Consider the following 20,419-nt stretch of genomic DNA (forward strand, 5'->3'; position numbering starts at 1 on the left):
AAACACAATGCAAATGTGGGGGGGGGGGGTGGCATCATAAATTACATATCATTTGCAGGCTGAAAACAACAGCAGCAAATACCGTTTGTATTCCTTTCCAGACCATGGGACAAATTCTGCAGACATTGGCAACTTCTGTTTCAATTTCCATCCTAATTCTCCAAAATCCCTACTTAAAGCAGGGTTAATAGGGAATCTGCAATCCTTCAGGTGCTACATAAAACGTAAGAATAGTCTACTGTCCTGAATCCTGCAACATTCAGCTTCATTGGAGCTCCATGAGTTCTTGTGGGAGAGGGAGAAAAGCTCTACATAATTTTACAGTGGTTACATACGCTTCAGGTTACAGACTCCGCTAACCCAGAAATAGTACCTCGGATTAAGAACTTTGCTTCAGGATGAGAACAGAAATCGTGCTCCGGCAGGCCCCATTAGCTAAAGTGGTCTTCAGGTTAAGAACAGTTTCAGGTTAATAACAGACCTCCGGAACGAATTAAGTACTTAACCCGAGGTACCCCTGTATAAACTTCTATCATGTTACCTCTAACTCACCTTTTCTCTAAACTAAAAAGTCTCTAACACTTAAGGTTGCCATACATCTGGAAGTTCCTGGACATTGCCAGGATTTGGCTGTTGGAAATCTCTTTAATGTCCAGTCGGAAGTGTAGACTTTGGCTATTTCCTTAAAAATAGCTCAAAAATTTGCAAAAAACAACAACCCCTCAACAACTTTTGTGTCTGGATTTTCACTTTTTGAAATTTGGCAACCCTACCAGCGCTGCAACCTTCCGTTATAGGGCAGTTGTTCCACCCCCTTGATCATTTGGGTGGCCTTTTTCTGAACCTTTCCCAACTCGACAATATCCTTTTTGAGGTGAGGCAACCAGAACTGTCCACAATACTCCAGATGTGGTCATAACATATACTTGTATGATAGCATTACAGTATTGGCCATTTTATTTTCAATTCCTTTCCAAATAATCCGTAGCATGCAATTTGCCTTTTTTTAAAAAAAACAGTCCCTGCACATTGGGTCAACATCTACTGTGTCCCCCAAGTCTTGCTACTGATCTGTCATCTCCAGTTCAGACCCCATGAGTGTCAGGGGTCAGCAAACTTGTTCAGCAGGGGGCCGGTCCACTGTCCCTCAAACCTTGTGGGGGGCCGGACTATATTTTTTTGGGGGGGGGATGAATGAATTCCTATGCCCCACAAATAACCCAGAGATGCATTTTAAATAAAAGCACACATTCTACTCATGTAAAAACACCAGGCAGACCCCACAAATAACACAGAGATGCATTTTAAATAAAAGGACACATTTTACTCATGTAAAAACACACTGATTCCCGGACCGTCCGTGGACTGGATTTAGAAGGCGATTGGGCCGAATCTGGCCCCCGGGCCTTAGTTTGCCTACCCATGGTGTATGTGAAACTAATGATTTTTGCTCCAAAATGCATCGCTCTACACTTGCTTACATTGAATTGCATTTGCCATTTTACCACCCTTTCACTTCATTTGGAGAGGTCATCTTGGAGCTCTTTGCAACCTCCTTTTGTTTTAACAACCGTGAACAATTCAGTATCATCAGCAAGCTTGGCCACCTCACGTCTAACTCTAACAGTGCTTCCCAATTAGCTAAGTACCGTGGACCCCTTGTTTTTCAAAAGCCAAGCTATGGACCTCCTACTTTTGAAAATTTTATTATCTCTATGGTAGTTTTTGTTATGTGAATGGTGCCATGGAACCCCTGGGATCTGCAGACCACTGACTTGGGAACCACTGCTCTAGATCATTTATGAACAGGTTAAAAAGCACGAGTCCCAGTACTGATCCTTGAAGCCTCCACTTTCTGCTTCTCTCCATTTGGAGAACTGTCCATTTATTCCTACACTTTGCTTCCTGCAATTTAACCAGTCCCTGATCCATGATGTTGCTAATTTCCAACTGTATAACGAATGGCCATGGAAAACTGGAGTTGTCATCTAGCAATATTTCTATTATAAAACCTTTTATATTTCCAAAAGTCTTATTTTTTGGCTAGCTGACTCTCCCACCGTATACAGTAATAACCCCCCTTTCCTTTTTGACATTTCCAGGATAAACCTGGGTATTTTCTCTGTATTGTTACCAGGGTTAGATAAAACCACATCACTACTTTGTTACAATCTCCCTTTATTGCTATACATAAGGCGATCTTTTCCATAAGCTTTCCCATACTTCCATTGGGGTATTCTTTCCTTTATTTTCTGCATCAGTTTAATCATAAAATCCTTTACTTGCTAGAATTCTGTATCATATTTCAATACTAAATGGTATGATTTTGACAATATAGTCATTTTGGTAATTAATTTTTCATAATCCATCTACCTTCTTGAATTATCATTAATCATGGGATTTTTTATGTTTATAAAAACCTGGATGTGCTTAAAGGGGTTTCCTGGTTGATTCTTTAATAATCAGTTATCCTGAATAACCAAATCTCTATATCTAAGGAAGTTGTTTTTCCTCCAGATGTTAAAAACAAACAGAAGTCAGTTCCAATTCTTAGGGCACCAAGCACTGATTTCAGAAGAGACAGCTGGATTCTTTAACTTTCTTTATATATTTTTATATTGATCCCATATTCTTTACCAGTTAGAGGTAAGAAAATTATGATTATGAGGGTAGCAGGGTTAAGGGCTACCCTTGAGAGATGATTCTCTATTTGTGTGATGTTCTTGTATTTTTAGATACAGGGTTGACCAATATACTTTGGATCTGGCACAGCAGAACAATTTGGGAAAAATAAACTGCTTGCTGGTGAGCACTCTGCAACAACAACTCTCCTGATTGGCCTTTCCTGTGACTGACGAACCAGGGCCCTTTTCTCATTCCCATCCCTGCTGGGTCTCCACGCTTTGCAGTGATGCACAGGCAATGCAGTGAAATTTACAAGCATCCTGCCCCCTGAAATCCAGATTAAAGCAATACTCCCAGAATCTCCTCATCTTCCCCCACCCCCCAATCCCCCTTTACAATTTTCTCCTTTGGATAAGTTAGATTTTGAGGGCAGTAGTCTCAATTTTTAGCAATGACAGACTGATTTGCATGTTCTCTACTTCATGAGTGCGAGATCCAGGTAGTGACTCAATTGTGTGAACAAGCCAGATGACAGTCTAATTTGCATCATTTTCAAATTGCCAATTCAGCTTTTTGGTGTAGGTTTTTTGTTTTGTTTTAAAAGTACCTGTGTAGGGTGTTGCTTTGTTATCATGCATGGGTAGCCATTCCCTCTTGTTGGACTCCTAACTCCCAGTTAAGATCACGGGCACAGGGATGTATTGGGATCATAGCTGTCAACCTTCCCTTTTTTCAAATGGGAAATTCCCTTATTCCAGCGCCGTTTGCCGCTGCTTCCTGCTGCTATCCTGGATTGTTAGATATCCCATAAACTGTCCCCGGGACAGGTGAGGCTGCTGATCCCTTATTTTCAAGGCTCCCCGGGACAGGTGAGGCTGCTGATCCCTTATTTTCAAGGCTGCTGATCCCTTATTTCTTATTTTCAAATCTGAAAGTTGACAGCTATGACTGGGATATAAGAGTGGAGAGGTAAGCAATTTGTCACTGAGCCCATCCAGACTCATGTGTGTGTGTGTGTGTGTGTGAGAGAGAGAGAGAGAGAGAGAGAGAGAGAGAGAGAGAGAGATTCTGTAACGTGTCATAGTGAATTAGTCGAGGATTTATTCTGGACCATCCACACATCATACTGCAAATAGTATTGAAAGTGGACGGTGAAGTCCAGTCAAAGGCAACTATGGGGTTGTGGCGCTCATCTTGCTTTCAGGCCAAGGGAGCCGGCCTTTGTCCACAGACAGCTTTCCGGGTCATGTGGCCAGCAGGACTAAACAGCTTCTGGCGCAATGGAACACCGTGATGGAAGCTAGAATGCACGGAAATGCCATTTACCTTCCCATTGCAGCGGTACCTATTTATCTACTTGCACTTTTTGGTGTGCTTTCGAACTGCTAGGTTGGCAGGAGCTGGGACAGAGCAACGGGAGCTCACCCCGTCGTGGGGATTCGAACCAACCAACCTTCTGATCGGCAAGCCCAAGAGGCTCCGTGGTTTAGACCACAGTGCCTCCCGCGTTGTGTATAACTGCCTTGATATCATCACCACAAATAACCATGAATGCACAATTTTATTTTATTTTTTAAAAAGAGTGTCTGGAAGAACAGCATGGTTTTGCTCAAAGTGTTACCAGATGCTTTTGACAAAAGAACAAGATATTTTCCTTAATGACCTGCAATCTCTGCCCACTCTTTGGAATAGGACACCCTTCAGTAGGTGAGAGGCATCAAGAGATTAGCTAGAAGTAGTTGGCAGATTTTGGGGCCAAGATGGTTTGAAGATATTACATTGATCCTGGTCCTGATTGTACTGGCTGCCACAGGGCCCTCTTAAGTATATCTGGCACTGTGCTGCAAAGATCCCTCTGACGCGCCCCCCCCCCCATTTCCCAGATTTGCGGACCTTTTTGTGGCACTGCCGGCAGCTTTGTGGGGCTGGAGGAGGCGGGCAGCGGCTGGAAGATGGCTCCTCTGATGGGAAAGAGGCGGAGGCTCCGGGTACGGTGCTGCTTCTGCGTGGCATGGAGGAGGTGGGTGAGGGCAGTGAGCTGATGCCGGGAGGCACCGTGTCCAGCCTCTGCCTCTTCCCTGGCGCCCTCCAGAACTTGGTGCCCAGCGCCACTTGCCTCTATGGGCAAGATGCCCTGGGCTGCCAATTAGTTTCTGGGCCCTAGTCAAAGTGCTGGTTTTGACCTGTCTACATTTTCGTACACATTTACAGTCATACCTTGGGTTACAGACACTTCAGGTTGTGTTTTGTTAGGTTGCGGACTCCCGAAATCCGGAAGTACCAGAATGGGTTACTTCTGGGTTTTGACGGTTGCACATGCATAGAAGCGCTTTGCGCATGCGCAGAAGTGCCGAATCGCAACCCGCGTGTGCGCAGACGCACAGACACGGGTTGCGAACGCTGTGGGTTGCGAATGTGCATCCCGCACGGATTACATTCACAACCCAAGCGTCCACTGTACTTGGCTGGAGAACTGCATTGCAAAATTCAGAGGAGTGCAAGTTTTGAAGGATGGGTGCATTTCGAGTTCTATTGTTTTAGAAAGCACAAATTAGGTGGGTTCACCTTTCAATGCAACGTGAATCAAATTTCTCTCCACCCGTAGTATTACAGAGAGTCTAGTACTGCCTCATCCAAACTAATTTAGTGCCAGTATCCCTGGACTTCGGGAAAGTGAGAATCACTTAGCATTATCAATGGGACAGGGAGGGGGAGTATATGGAACTGCTTCAAGGCTGGGGGACATTCTGGGAGGTCCACAGACTGAAGTAAGTGGTGGGAGAGATTTGTCCGCATGCTCTTCTTCCACATATGGATTGCTTTCAACCTCATATGGCTTTCTGCAGCGCAGACATCCAACATGTGGAACATCCTACGAGTTTGCATAAAAGAAGATTTGCTTTGTAGTGTTGGAAAACAAAATTCCAAGCTGTTTTCATCTTTGGGTTTAAAACAAATAACTTTTTTTTCAAAAGGAATGAGAAGCCAATTCGGCTCTGCGAAATTAGCCAACTCCACTCATTCTGTCCAGGCTAGGAAGGCTGGAAAGAAACTTTCTCCTACAGAGTTCAACCCAACCTCATAGGATTATTTTCTGAGTGTGGGATTTAACTTCCCAGAGGCCAAAGTTTGGATGTGAACTCAATTCTGGAATTTCTTACTTGGTTTAGGAGAAGGAGCTGTCAACAACCCACTTCACCCCATCTCCAAAATCCTATTTCTCACTTAGCTCAAAACATTCCATCAAAAGGCTTTATTTTTGTCCCCGAATTCTTGACCCTTTTGCTCATCCTCTGCAAATATCCATTCCCATGTACCATTGAAGGTCCATATAGTTAAAGCTATGGTTTTCCCGGTAGTGATGTATGGAAGCGAGAGCTGGACCATAAAGAAGGCTGATTGCCGAAGAATGGATGCTTTTGAATTATGGTGCTGGAGGAGACTCTTGAGAGTCCCATGGACTGCAAGAAGACCAAACCTATCCATTCTGAAGGAAATCAGCCCTGAGTGCTCACCGGAAGGACAGATCCTGAAGCTGAGGCTCCAATACTTTGGCCACCTCATGAGAAGAGAAGACTTCCTGGAAAAGACCCTGATGCTGGGAAAGATGGAGGGCACAAGGAGAAGGGGACGACAGAGGACAAGATGGTTTGACAGTGTTCTCAAAGCTACTAACATGCGTTTGATCAAACTGTGGGAGGCAGTGGAAGACAGGAGCGCCTGGCATGCTCTGGTCCGTGGGGTCACAAAGAGTCGGACATGACTAAACGACTAAACAGCATCAACAACAATGTACCATTGAAACATCAAGAAAGTGGGGGAAATATTATTTCTGGAATGGGATAAACCAACGTCAGTAATCTGTGCTCTGATAACCTCCCAATTGGATAACGTCAAATGTGCTGTACATGCGTCCAAGATGCTGGCCTAGATTGACCCAGCAGCCTCTTCTTATGTTATTAAGGGCCTTTCCACTGAATGTTCAGGTGTGGGCAGGATGATCTTGGTGGAGATACTAGGATGCGTTCGTATAATGAACTGTTCAAAGTGATTATCTCACTCCCACGCCATTAACTCAAGCAAGGTAAATCCAGCCGTGTCAAGGGCTTTTCTGCAGTCGCAGGATAATTATGGGTATCTAGTTTCATCATTTTAATTATTTAATGCAGAGTTGGCAAATGCCACTCGTGTCTGATAGTCGTTGTTGTTGTTGTTGTTTAGTTATTTTAGTCGTGCTCGACTCTCTGTGACCCCATGAACCAGAGCATGCCTTGGAAACTCTCACTTCTCAAAGCTGCCCCTTTTTTATGTCCATGGAGTTTTCTTGGCAAAATACTGGAGTGGACTGCCAGTTCCTTCTCTAGGTGGATCACATTTAGTCTAAACTCTCGGCTATGACCTGTCCGTCTTGGGTGGCCTTGAACGGGATAGCTCATAGCTTCTCTGAATTATTCAAGCCCCTTCGCCAAGACAAGGCAGTGATCCATGAAGGGGGATAGTCATTATGGTGTGTTTTTTTCTTCAATTTTTTTCAATTGATTTTCCAGATTAATAACAACACAAACAAACATAAATCCTAATTGTAATAGTTCCACTTTTGTTAACATGGCTGAGTTTCAGTGTATATCATTGTCACAGTTTTCCAAAACTAATTTCTCATAAAAGTTACTTACTCAGTTAACATCTTTCTTTCTTTTCATATTTAACTTTAAACATATTATTCTATAACGTCACATATTTAAATCCTTAGCCAATCTGGTACTTGCAAGTATTTCTATTTAAGTTATCTTAGCATATTTAGCTAAATAGTCTTTAAATTTCATCCATTCCTCCTGGTGCTCCTCCTCCTTCTCCTCCTCCTCCTTCTGGTCGCGGACTCTTCCAGTCAGCTCGGCTAGCTCCCAAAAGTCCATCATCTTCATCTGCCATTCCTCCACTGTTGGCACTTCTTGTGTTTTCCAATTCTTGACCAGCAAAATCCTAGCAGCAGTTGTGGCATACAAAAGCAATCTAGCATCTTTCTTGGGCAATTCCAGACCTATTATTCCAAGAAGAAAGGCTTCTGGTTTCTTAATAAATGTATATTTCAACATTTTTTTCAGTTCATTATAAATCTTCTCCCAGAAGTCTTTCACCTTGGGGCGGGTCCACCACATATAATAAAAGGTACCTTCTTTTTCTTTACATTTCCAGCATTATCACTATTGTGATAAATCTTTGCTAATTTTACAGGGGTTAAGTACCATCTATACATCATTTTCATAACATTTTCCTTTAACACCGTACATGCAGTGAACTTGACCCCTTTCCTCCACAACCTTTCCCAGTCTTCAAACATTATGTTATGTCCCGCATCTCTTGCCCAATCTATCATGGGGGATAGTCATTATAGTCCCTTATTATTAGACACACTATCCTTTAGTTTTCAGAGCAGGCCTGGCAAGGTAGATCAACAACAGTGGCAGAGCTTCATGTTCTGGTACTGAGGGGGGAGATCAGGCGTGGGCGTGACTGGCGCACATCCCGGAGGGTGTAGTGCGTGTCCTGGGAGCATGGCTTGCCGCCTGTGAGGGCATGGCGCCCAGCACGCAGGGGGCGGCCGCGATGGCACCCCACCAGGATCGTGGCGCCAGGGGCAGTGCGCTCCCCCACCACCTCTTCCTCCACCAGTGATCAAATATGCTCTGTGTTTTAATTAATTATTATTATTTTTTAAAATGTCTACCACCACCCCAATCCTTATGTGTGTTATGACAGACTCCCTCACTGAAGATGGGAGCTGGGTAATCTCACCGATTTTCTGAGTGTTTATAAAAATCCGACTCTTCCCATTAACAACGCTGTTTTGACTGTTTGTGGTAAGGTTTCTTTATTAAGCTGAACTCGGGGGTTCTGCTTGAGCGAAGGATGTCATGCATCCACCTATCTCAGAAAACAATGAGGAGGCACTTCTGGAGCAAAACTAGACTTTTTATTGATTTGCACTTAGTAGGGTTTTTCAACTCATGTGAGGCACAAATACGTAGTTTAAGGCAAACACTATTTACCTGAAGCACTATATAATCTGAAGCAGCACTCTTGCTTAAATCTAGTCTCCGAATAGACTATTTCCACCTAGAATGGCTATTTGTGTTTCTACAACAGCAGCAATCTCAAAGCCCCTTCTAAGACTTTTACTTTCCTCTCAGGGGATCAGATAGGGTTAACCTGCCGAGCTAACCCTAATCTCTCTCCAAAAAAGGCCTCTATCTAAGTGACAGGCAATCCCTATCTAACCATTTAACTATAAAGTTCTGAATTTTTTAATTGTCAGTCGCTCCTGATTGGCTGATTTTTAAAAAACACACAAATGGGACATAAATGACACCCTGCATATCCATTTCTCCAATCTTAAATTCAGTTCTCTCCCTTTCTGCAGTAATTTTGCATTTTAAATAAATCCTAATGAAAATTCTTCAGTATCTTAGGGCACATTTCTCTTAATGAATGTATTTTATATGCTGTTATGGCAAATGTAAGGGACGCGGGTGGCGCTGTGGGTTAAACCACAGAGCCTAGGATTTGCCGATCAGAAGGTCAGCAGTTCGAATCCCCACGACGGGATGAGCTCCCATTACTGGGTCCCAGCTCCTGCCAACCTAGCAGTTTGAAAGCACGTCAAAGTGCAAGTAGATAAATAGGTACCACTCCGGCGGGAAGGTAAACGGCATTTCCGTGTGCTGCTCTGGTTGGCCAGAAGTGGCTTAGTCATGCTGGCCACATGACCTGGAAGCTGTACGCCGGCTCCCTCGGCCAATAAAGCGAGACGAGCGCTGCTACCCAAGAGTCAGTCACGACTGGACCTAATGGTCAGGGGTCCCTTTACCTTTACCTATGGCAAATGTATTTTTTTTTGCAAGCAATTTCTCCCAATGTGATGTGTCTTTTTGTGTGTTATTTCCACGAATATTTTCATTTTTATGCACAATTTCCCCATGTGTCAGCTGCAGTCCTGCTTGTAGCTCAGAGAGGAAGAGCAGTGGCTGGAGAGTATTTGGAACCACCGGTCTACAAGCTGTCCATGGCATGAACAAACAAATTCCCATAGTGGAAAAGCACAACACCTTAAGTCAACAGGGAGGGAAGGAATGTATTTATTTATTTTAGCCCAAAACAAATTACTCATCCAGTTACATAACAGCAGTTTTACCATATGTAAATGATTATGGGAGTTAGCAATTTCCACACTATAAAACATCAGTTCCAAGCAAAAGTATAACATTTCAACATGAGCTAGCATTAAAGGCCCTGGTTTCCTTAGGACCTATCCGATTTTGGGCTGCATATACACCATATATTTAAAGTACATGACTCCCACCCCAACCCCAAATAATCCTGGGAACTGTAGTTTGTTAAGGCAGCCCATGTAGTTTTGCCATTGCCTGATGATTATTGGCTTGTGGTAACATAGAAGTTGGCATTTTCACTGGTGGCCCCCGTTTTTGGTAATGTCCCATCGATGATGGCATTCCATTGGCTTCTGAGGACACACCTCTTTAAGCAAGCATTTCCCTGAACTGAACAGCAGGTTTATTTGTTTATTTATTTGTTTATTTATTTATTTATTTATTTATTTGTTTATTTATTTGTTTATTTATTTATTAATATGCACGTACAACCAAACATATACTCACTCATTTCAAAAAACTTGAGTACAAATAAATACAAAGAATACAAAAATAAATACTACACCTATGTGACTTCCCTCCACCAGTGTACGTCATTTCATACTCCTTAATATGCTTATTTACCTTGCAGTTTTTATCTCTCATCCTTATGAACATCAGGTTTTCTTGTTTTGACTGTTTGCTTTATGGCATAGCTTAACTAAGGATGTTTTAACGCCCCAGTGGTTTGTTATCGTGTATTTTAATTATATATTGATTTTTACAGTTGTAAACTGTTTAGAAGCCATTTGGGTATATAGGTGGTGTCAGGGAACTGCCATCGGAAAGGCAGGTGGTGGAGGGGCTCTCAGAAGCTAGGAGAGACTCAGCAGCGGGGGAAGGCACCAGTAGGGGGAGTGTGGGAGATCAGAGAGAGAGTGAGGCGCCAGACTGGCTCAAGGAATCTTCCAGCGAAAACAGTGGAGAAGTCTCAGGACCTCCTATAGGTACACCCACTCCTCGCCGGAAACTGTCACGCCGAGAGTCCAGACGACGTGTTTCCGTTAAGGAGCTTCTATGCTGGAGTCGTTTCCGTAAACGCCCACTGTCGGATTCTGCCAGCGATTAAGGGAGTCATGCTTAAGGGGCTCCGCTGTACACAGAGTCTTGAGAAACATGCCCAAGATCTGAGGGACTGAACTTTTATGCACAAGTAGCTCATAATCCCATCACAGCAATTCGACAGTCTCTGTAAGCGCTTGTGCAAAAGGCATCATGAGCAACCCAACCGGAGCCGGAGACGCAGGAGGAGCTGGAGCGGGTCCAAGCCTGGAAGAAAGGTACAGGGTGTTGGAACTCCAGCTAGCGCTGCAAACGGCGAGGCTCGAAGAGAGGCGGGCTCAGGATGCAGACAAGGGCAAAACCACCCCACTTGCCAGGAAGGTGCCAGGGTTGGTGCAAAAGTTTGGGGGTGATCCCAGAAATTATCAAGCCTTTAGGACTGAGATGCAATACGCCCTCAATCTGCAGTTTGATGACTTCCCAGATGAGGAATTGAGAGTGGCGTTTGTCATTGGGCACCTGGAAAGTGGGGCAAAGGACTGGGTGAGGCCCCTGATGGCAGGGAACAGTGACGTTTTAAAGGACACGAGGAAATTTTTTCGTGCCATGGACCTGATGTTTTCCAGTGAGATCGAGCAGGGGGTGGTGCGCAGACAATTGATGGCGTGTAAACAGGGGAACCGCTCTGTCCGAGAGTACTGGACTGAGTTTACAATGTTGATCCATAAACTGGGGTGGGACCTGTCTGCAGACCCAATTCAAATGCTTTTCGAAGAAGGGTTATCCTCGGCGGTGAAGGATGAACTTTCCCGCGCGCCCAGGGCGGAGTCTATGGACCAATTGACTAAATCAGCGCTTGCCATCGGAGCGCGCCAAGAGGCAAGAGCCTTGGAAAAGCGGGAAGGGAAAGGGTAACGTTGGAGTGAGTTCCGCATTCCAGAGATACTAGGGCAGCAGTCACCGCCAGTAGAACCGATGGAGATTGGAACAGCGTGTGCGCGCGGAGTTTCAAACGCCAATGAAGGGCGGAAGAAAGAGGGAAAGAGCGCCAAGAAGTGTTTCCTCTGCCAACAGCCAGGTCACTTTGCCAGAGTCTGCCCTCAGAGGAAGGGATGGCAAGGAATGGCGGGAGCTGTTGGGGGGGAAGAGGAGGGGGTTAAGGAGCAGGTAAAAGCCAACGCCTGGTTGCCAGCATCGGGGCACAGCAACCAGGCCAAAGAGCAGTAAATGTGCCCAAGCCTGAACCCCCAAGACCAGCGCTTGTCGTGGAGGTGGTGCTAGAGCTACCAAACGGACATCCGCTAAAGATAAAGGCGCTATTGGACTCAGGCAGCTCCTGCAATTTTATGAGTAAGGAGTTTGCAGCGGAACACCAGATACAGACTGTTCCTTTAAGTAACCCTCTGCAGGTGACAACAATTGATGGGAGGGAGCTGTTGGGGGGAGAAGTTAACCTCCAGACTGTTCCCATGATAATCAGGGTGGCAAGACACACGGAGGTCATAGCGTTTAATGTGGCTACCCTGGGAGGAGCGCCCATCATATTGGGAATGAGCTGGCTAGCGCTGCATGACCCGCTAGTGGGATGGCACCAGAGAGTAGTCTCATTTGGGTCAGCGTATTGCCTGGCACACTGCAAGGGAGGGGAAGCGCAGGTAGAAGCCCAGGCCACGCTAGCAGGGATGGAAGTAACAGATAAAGGGGAGGTACCACGACAATATGCCGACTTGGTTAACGTCTTCAGCGAAAGAGAAGCAGATAAACTGCCCCCGCACAGACCCTTTGACGGTCAAATTAACTTACTCCCAGGAGCACAACTGCCAGTGGGCAAGCTGTATGCAATGTCAGACAGGGAGATGCAGGAGTTAAGGGAGTTCATTGACAAGAACCTCAAGCGAGGTTTCATCAGAGAGTCACGAGCGGTGGGGGGCAGCCCAGTGTTCTTTGTGGACAAAAAAACACACGGATAAACCCAGATTGGTCGTGGACTTCCGGGCCCTAAATGCAGTGTCTGAACCCGTGACTTTCCCCATGCCCAGAATCGATGACATTTTGACCCGGGTGAGGAAAGGGAAAATTTTTACCAAGCTGGACCTAAGGGGGGTGTATAACCTGATACATATGAGAAAGGGAGACGAGTGGAAAACCACTATGTTCACCCCTTTGGGGGCCTTTGAGTACCTCGTTATGCCCTTCGGACTACAGGCGGGCTCAGCCTGTTTTCAATCGTTCATGAATCATGTCCTGGGACCATTGCTTTACAAGAACTGTGTAGCGTTCTTAGATGACGTCTTGGTGTACTCAGAGAATGAGGAGCAGCATGTGCGGGACGTAAGAGAGGTACTGAGTAGACTGCAAGCAAACCAGCTGTGGGTGAAACTGGAGAAGTGTCAGTTTCATACCAGAGAGGTGGAATTCTTGGGGTACAGGTTGTCAGACAAGGGATTGGCCATGGATCCCAGCAAGGTTCAAGCGGTACTGGAATGGAAGACACCGAAAACTAAGAAGGACGTGCAAAGATTCCTGGGCTTCGGGAACTTCTATTGGAAGTTCATCAAAAACTTTGCCCACTTAACGGCGCCCATCACTGATTGTCTCAGCAGCAAGAAGAAATTTGTCTGGACGGAAGAGGCGCAGCGAGCGTTCGAAAGTTTAAAGAAGGCGTTTGCGTCGGAAGAACAACTTTTGCACGTGGATCTACGGCAACCAATGAGAGTGGAGACTGACGCGTCAGACCGAGCGGTGGGGGCGGTGCTTCTACAGCCGGGAAAAGATACGTCGGAATGGAGACCGTGTGCCTTCTTCTCGCGGAAGTTGAACAAATCCGAGAGGAACTACACCGTGTACGACCGAGAACTACTCGCCATTCATGAAGCGTTCCGGAGATGGCGACATTTGCTGATCGGAGCGCAGCACAAGGTCCAAGTGCGCAGCGACCACAAAAATCTAGAATACTGGAGAACTGCCCGAGTACTGAACCAGAGACAAGTGAGATGGGCCCAGGAGTTCTCCAAATTCCATTTTGAAATTTGCTACGTGCCAGGGAAGGAGAATGTCAGAGCGGACGCTCTCTCTCAAAAACCAGATTATTTGGAGGGGGAGGGAGCGCCAGAGGAGAGACATATCATTCCCGAGGACCACTGGGTGTGTGGGGCGGCATTGGTGGGGCAAAGAGAACTGGTAGAGGGAACCGAGAACGATGATTACGCCCAAGATAAACTCAGAGGACTCCGGGGAGGTGGAGAGAACACAGGGGGTTTTGAGGAAAGGAACGGAACGTTGTATTACAAGGGGGCACTGTACATACCGGAAGGGGAATTGAGGGGCCGGGTGCTCAAACAATTGCACGACAGCCCCACAGCGGGGCACTTCGGGCAACACAAAACCATGTGGTTGGTTACCAGGGAGTTTTGGTGGCCCAAGGTGAGGGAAGACGTACGGGAATATGTAAGTGGGTGCGACCGATGCCAACGAGCAAAAGGGGAGAGGCGGGCACCAGCGGGGCTATTGGAACCCTTACCCACACCAGAAAGGCCATGGGAGGCAGTATCCATAGATTTTATGACGGATCTGCAAAAATCCAAAGGGAAGACAGCTGTCATGGTGGTGGTAGACCTGTTAACTAAGATGTGCCATTTTATAGCCTGTTCACACGCGGTCACAGCGGAAGAAACCGCCCAGTTGTTTGTAAAGCATATTTTTAGGTTGCATGGCGCCCCCTTGAGGGTGGTCTCAGACCGGGGGAAACAATTTACTTCCAGGTTCTGGAGGAAGCTCATGAGCTTACTGCACGTAGAAGTCAATTTTTCGAGTGCCCGACACCCAGAAACAAATGGGCAGGCGGAAAGGGCAAACGGTATTTTACAACAATACCTGAGGTGTTATGTAAATGACAGAGAAAATGATTGGGTAGATAAGTTGGCCCTGGCAGAATTTGCCTACAACAACGCGGAGAATGTGTCGACAGGGATGAGTCCCTTCCTGGCAAATTATGGGTGTCATCCTAGGGCATTCCCAGGAGAAGGAGGGGAAAGATGGAGTGTCCCAGCAGCGGAACACTTTGTGGAAAAGATGGAAGCGATCCACAGACAACTCCAACTTAACTTAGAGAGGGCCAAGGAAGAATACAAGAAGCAAGCAGACAGAAGCAGAAGGGAAGGTGAAACCATAAGGGTGGGGGACCGGGTGTGGCTGTCCACCCAAGGACTGCCGTTCAAGGGAGGGTGTAAGAAATTGAGACCCAAACGGCTAGGACCTTTTGAGGTCATACAACAGGTCAACCCGGTAGCATTCAAACTCAGGTTGCCCAACCACATGAAACTGCACCCAGTATTTCATAGGTCCTTACTGTCGCCATACCGAGAAGGGCGGGAGTGGGGGAAACGTGAACGGGAGGTCACTCAAACACCAGTCATAGAAGAAAGGGAACGCAACATGCAGGTGGCAGAAATCATTGATTCCAGGTGGAAAGGAAATCAGGTGGAGTATTTGGTTGTATGGGAAGGGGAACCGGAATCAGAAAACACGTGGGTACCGGCAGAGGAGGTCAATGACGAGGTTTTAATAGAAACGTTTCATCAACGGTTCCCAAGGAAACCTCAGCCCGTAGCACGGTTCGGGAGGGAACACTTCGGCACCACCGATGAAGAAGAAGAGTTCGAAGGGTTCCTGGAATCAGGGCTGGAGGAGGGAATAGACTCCGACGAGGAGGGGGACTCAGGGAGAAGAGACGGGAGTCAGTGGAGAGAAGTGTTTGAATCCTCTGACGACGAGGAGTGTTCTTTCCGGGGTTTTCCATCCTCACTGCCAGTAAAGGAGGGGGCGGGAGGGGGTGAAGGGGGCCCTGGGGGGGAGGTGGATGTCAGGGAACTGCCATTGGAAAGGCAGGTGGTGGAGGGGCTCTCAGAAGCTAGGAGAGACTCAGCAGCGGGGGAAGGCACCAGTAGGGGGAGTGTGGGAGATCAGAGAGAGAGTGAGGCGCCAGACTGGCTCAAGGAATCTTCCAGCGAAAACAGTGGAGAAGTCTCAGGACCTCCTATAGGTACACCCACTCCTCGCCGGAAACTGTCACGCCGAGAGTCCAGACGACGCGTTTCCGTTAAGGAGCTTCTATGCTGGAGTCGTTTCCGTAAACGCCCACTGTCGGATTCTGCCAGCGATTAAGGGAGTCATGCTTAAGGGGCTCCGCTGTACACAGAGTCTTGAGAAACATGCCCAAGATCTGAGGGACTGAACTTTTACACACAAGTAGCTCATAATCCCATCACAAGGTGGTATATTAATATATCAATTAATTAATGATAATTGGAGTTGCTGGGAGTCGTAGCTCTGTGAGGGGTAAAATGCAGGTGCTTTGGGACGCTTTAAGTACATGGTGTGTACACAGCCTTGATTTATGACAAAACAAGTTGGAATTGAATCACATGGCTGGAACCCTCAACCAAAGCACTCCATACTGCAACACTGTGTTGCAGATCCTACAAGTAGCAAAATATTGTAATAATAAATTTTAATAATTTTATTATTTGTACCCCAACCATCTGACTGGGCTGCCCCAGCCACTCGCTGCATCTCTCTCAGACTGTATTATTTCTGCAAGCAGATTGTTGGGGGGAGCACCTGCACATAGGATACTTTAGCACAGGGGTCAGCAAACTTTTTCAGCAGGGGGCCAGTCCACTGTCCCAAATACCTTGTGGGGGGCCAGACTATATTTTTCTGGGGGGGGGATGAATGAATTCCTATGCCCCACAAATAACCCAGAGGTGCATTTAAAATAAAAGGACACATTCTACTCATGTAAAAACACGCTCAATCCGCAGGCCGGATTGAGAAGGCGATTGGGCCGCATCCGGACCCCGGGCCTTAGTTTACCTACCCATGCTTTAGCACATCAGGGAATAAACTTACAGTATGGCATACCCCACTAATTTATGAAGGTACCTCCCTTTGTGAAAAGAGCTACCTCACCCCACATTCAGAAGTGGTTCAGTCCTAGGCTGCTTCTACAACAAGGCTCTGCTGATTTGCGTACCCCAGTTTAAATTGTGGATAATGCTCTTCAGGGTTTAAAGGAAAAGCAACTGCAAGGGGGATGTAAGAGGATAAGGCTAGAACCAGCTGCCTCATTAAGATAACCACAGCTGTGGACTATCAGAAATAAGGAGCCTTCACCAGATTGCACAATTACTCCATGAAGTCACCATCCATCACATGGTCTCTTCTTTGGCCAGAATTGTAGCTTGTAGGAATGAGGGTTGAAGCAAAAAATAAACAAATGACCAAATAAATATGGGCACTCAAGTAAAGACCAGGAGAACCAAGAAGGCACCAGATTTTGCACAGACAAAAACATGCACACGCACGCGTAACAAGATAGTTCTTGGTACTTTCTCGAAAGGAGCACTTTTTCCAGCTTGCAAGCAAACAATCTCATGCTTTTGAAGACTCGCAGACCAAAGCACCATTTCTCTGTAATTATCTGCAGAGCCCTGTGGCACCCCAAGCTATAATCAGCAAATGCAAAGGATGACAACTACACATGAGTAATTTGGTATATATTATTATGATACGCATTTACTTGCTGGTATAATGAGAGCCAAACAAAGGTCAGGACAACATTCTAGGTTATGGGATGTAACCAGCCAAGTCCAACTCAGAATAGACTCATTCAAATTAATAGACCTAAGCTAGTCAGGTCCATTAATTTCGACGGGTCTACTCTGAAATGTATTGGATTGAATGCAACCCTATACTGAGATTTTTCCGAACACAGAGGCTACAGCTGCTCTGTAGATGGTCTGTACATTTTAAGCCTTTAATTGGACATTTGCTTGTTGCCGCCAGGTTGATGATTGCTAGATACTGGAATGATTTGGAGGAGTGTCTGTCATGCCTTGGTAGTAAAAGTTCTCGCAGATTGCTCTAAATGGAAAACTCAAATATAAGTTAAAAATGGCAGTGGGGGGGGGGAGTCTACAGACATGTAGTGGAACAGTATCTCTTTATTACATATATGAACAACAAGGGACTCCCTGTAGCATACAGAATTTTTTGATCCATTTAATTCTGGACACTAGGACATTATTTTAGAGATTTTAGGACATTTTCTTTTGATCCTAACACATGTCAATCAGGTAGAACATGACAGTTTTTATTCTTGGAAGAAGGGGTGTCTTTCGAGATTTTGTTGTTTCTGTTATTGTATGATGGCAATCCTTTTTGTGTGGTTTGGAGAAAATGAATAAAAACATAATTAAAAACAACACAGCTGGTTAAATGGAAGTGGGTGTTTGATCCAAAGATACATTGGGATTGAATTTTAAATGCCCAATATATTTATTGGTTCCCTTTCAGACAATAACCCTCAAAACACACACACCAGTAATCTAGGGCTAGCCCCAAATCAGCATTATCTTGTCCTTATGCAGTGATTGTCTAAAAAACAGATTCAAGGACTTAAGTAAAACATCTGACTGCCCCCCCCCCTTGAAGCAGGCTGTTGGTCTGATCCTGTATGACTCTTCTTATCTTCCTCTCTTGTCGTGGCTTATTGCTTCCTCCACCCCCCCAGCACGCAATTCACCATTTGCAGTCAACAAGCCATAAGTATGCACAGGTCAGTCATCTTGTGGACACCCAGCTGATTTCCTGGATCTGCTTCCGCCATGGCGATCAGGCAGCCTCAGCCTCTCCACGTATGTTTTCAAAATGGAAGCCAAGAAATGTGATGCTGGCCTCAGCCCGAAGCTCCTCCCTCACAATCCCACTGCGGTCCCTGTACTATTCACACCTGTGTCTTGACTTACACAATTCTGTGTTCTTTCAGTTGATCACTTTAATGTGCCTCCATTCTGATTTGTTTGTAGGGAGATGAGACGATGTTGCTTATTGAATGAGGACGCGTGATGATTTGTTTACAGGGAAGTTTGATGATCATGTGTCACTGAGCAAGTGGGAAAGGGTCATAGCTCATTTGCACAGCATCTGCCTTGCATGCAAAAGGTCCCGGAAAGAGGTAAATATCTGGCATCGGTTAGGTGAGGCTGGGAGAAAAAAACTGGAAAACCTGTGCCAGTCAGTGCAGACAGTCCTGAGCAGGATGGACCAATGGTCTTACTCAGTATAAGTATGCTGCTGTGTGTTATATCACACTTTCCACTGCATTTTCCCATCACAAGATACGCATGTTCTTTTGGGGAAGTACCGTATTTTTCGCTCCATAGGGCGCACCGGACCATAGGGCGCGCCTAGTTTTTTTTTGGGGGGGGGGAATCAAGAAAAAAAATCTTATCCCCCCCCCCCAGCCCCAAAGAGCAGCATACAGGCTGAGCAACCTCTCCCTTCCAGAGGGGTTGCGTGGGGCTATGGCACAAGCTAAGGCAGCGAGAGGGATAGATCCCGCTGGCTGTTTTGGCTTCCTCTTTAGCCCTGCGCAACCTCTCCCTGCTGGAGGAGCTGTGCCTCTCGCTCTCCAGGCTTCAGCGAAAGCAACGCGAAGCCTCCGGAGCGTGGAGGGAGCGCTCCCTCTGCGCTTTGGAGGCTTAGTGTTACTATTGCTGAAGCCAAGGAGCCTGCATTTGCTCCATAGGACGCACACACATTTCCCCTCAATTTTTGGAGGGGGAAAAGTGCATCCTTTAGAGCGAAAAATACGGTACGTTTGTTGTGCAAGACCTCACAATCAGTAATAATTTTGCAACCTCAATTTGCCAATATGTGATTGAATCCTCTCTGAAAATAGTGACAGTCTAGATGTGCCAACAGCCGCCATAATAAACTGTTCACATTCAGTGGGACAGATTCCTTTCTCATATTTAGTAAGACTTTACAATTCAATATTATCAGTTGACCCCTCCTTCTGTATCTCCTCCAGACACTCCCCTTTCAGGCTTTAAATTTCTTTTTTTCTTTTTAAAGCAGTCTTTTGATCTTCCTTGCATTTCCTCCTCCTTTGTCTTGTTGATGGAATACATTCATGAGTCTGCTCAGCCTTTCTGGCTATAATGAATAAATCATTGACTGCTGAGGTGACCTTTTCAGATATACTTTTTGTGAACAGAGCAGATTGTTGGGTTTGGCTGGTTTCCTCCCTGCTTCCTTTTGTTCCATCACCCCTTGCAGCCTTTCATATCAGCAGTTAAAAGTATTCCTTCTCAAATAAAGCCAAACAGCCTGCCTTCCAGATATGGGTGGGGGGCCTCCATCCCACAGGCCAAATTTGGCCCGACATAGATCCCAGTTTGGCCCATTTCCTCAATTCATACCCACCTGCCCTGCAACTGGCATCACACAAGACCTCAGGTGCACGGTGGTTAGAGATGCAAGTGGTTCAAGTACATGACTGCCCCATAAGGAACTTGATAAAACAGCTGATCGCTGCTGGAAGCAGGCTTGAAGTCACCACCTATCAGCTGATAGGTGGTGATTTCAATTCCGCTAGTCAATGTAAGCCCTATGTGGTGCTTTGAAGTTCCTATGCTCATCACTTGATGTTGTTATGGTGGCAGGTGAGCCTATTCTGTCCTCCCCACCCCAACCCCAGGGTAGGAGAGATAAGTATCTGGCCCACTAACCAGATCTGGTTC

The 20,419-nt window shown here is 45.9% G+C and overlaps 1 protein-coding gene across 5 annotated transcripts in view; it reads left to right on the top strand.

The window, feature by feature from the left end:
* LOC309330822 (uncharacterized protein) overlaps positions 1-20,419 on the top strand; it is a 49,786-nt gene that overhangs the window by 12,320 nt on the left and 17,047 nt on the right. The window lies entirely within an intron of this gene.

This window comes from Podarcis erhardii, assembly GCF_964252035.2.
Source record: "Podarcis erhardii genome assembly, chromosome: 15".
Classification (NCBI taxonomy): Eukaryota; Metazoa; Chordata; class Lepidosauria; order Squamata; family Lacertidae; genus Podarcis; species Podarcis erhardii.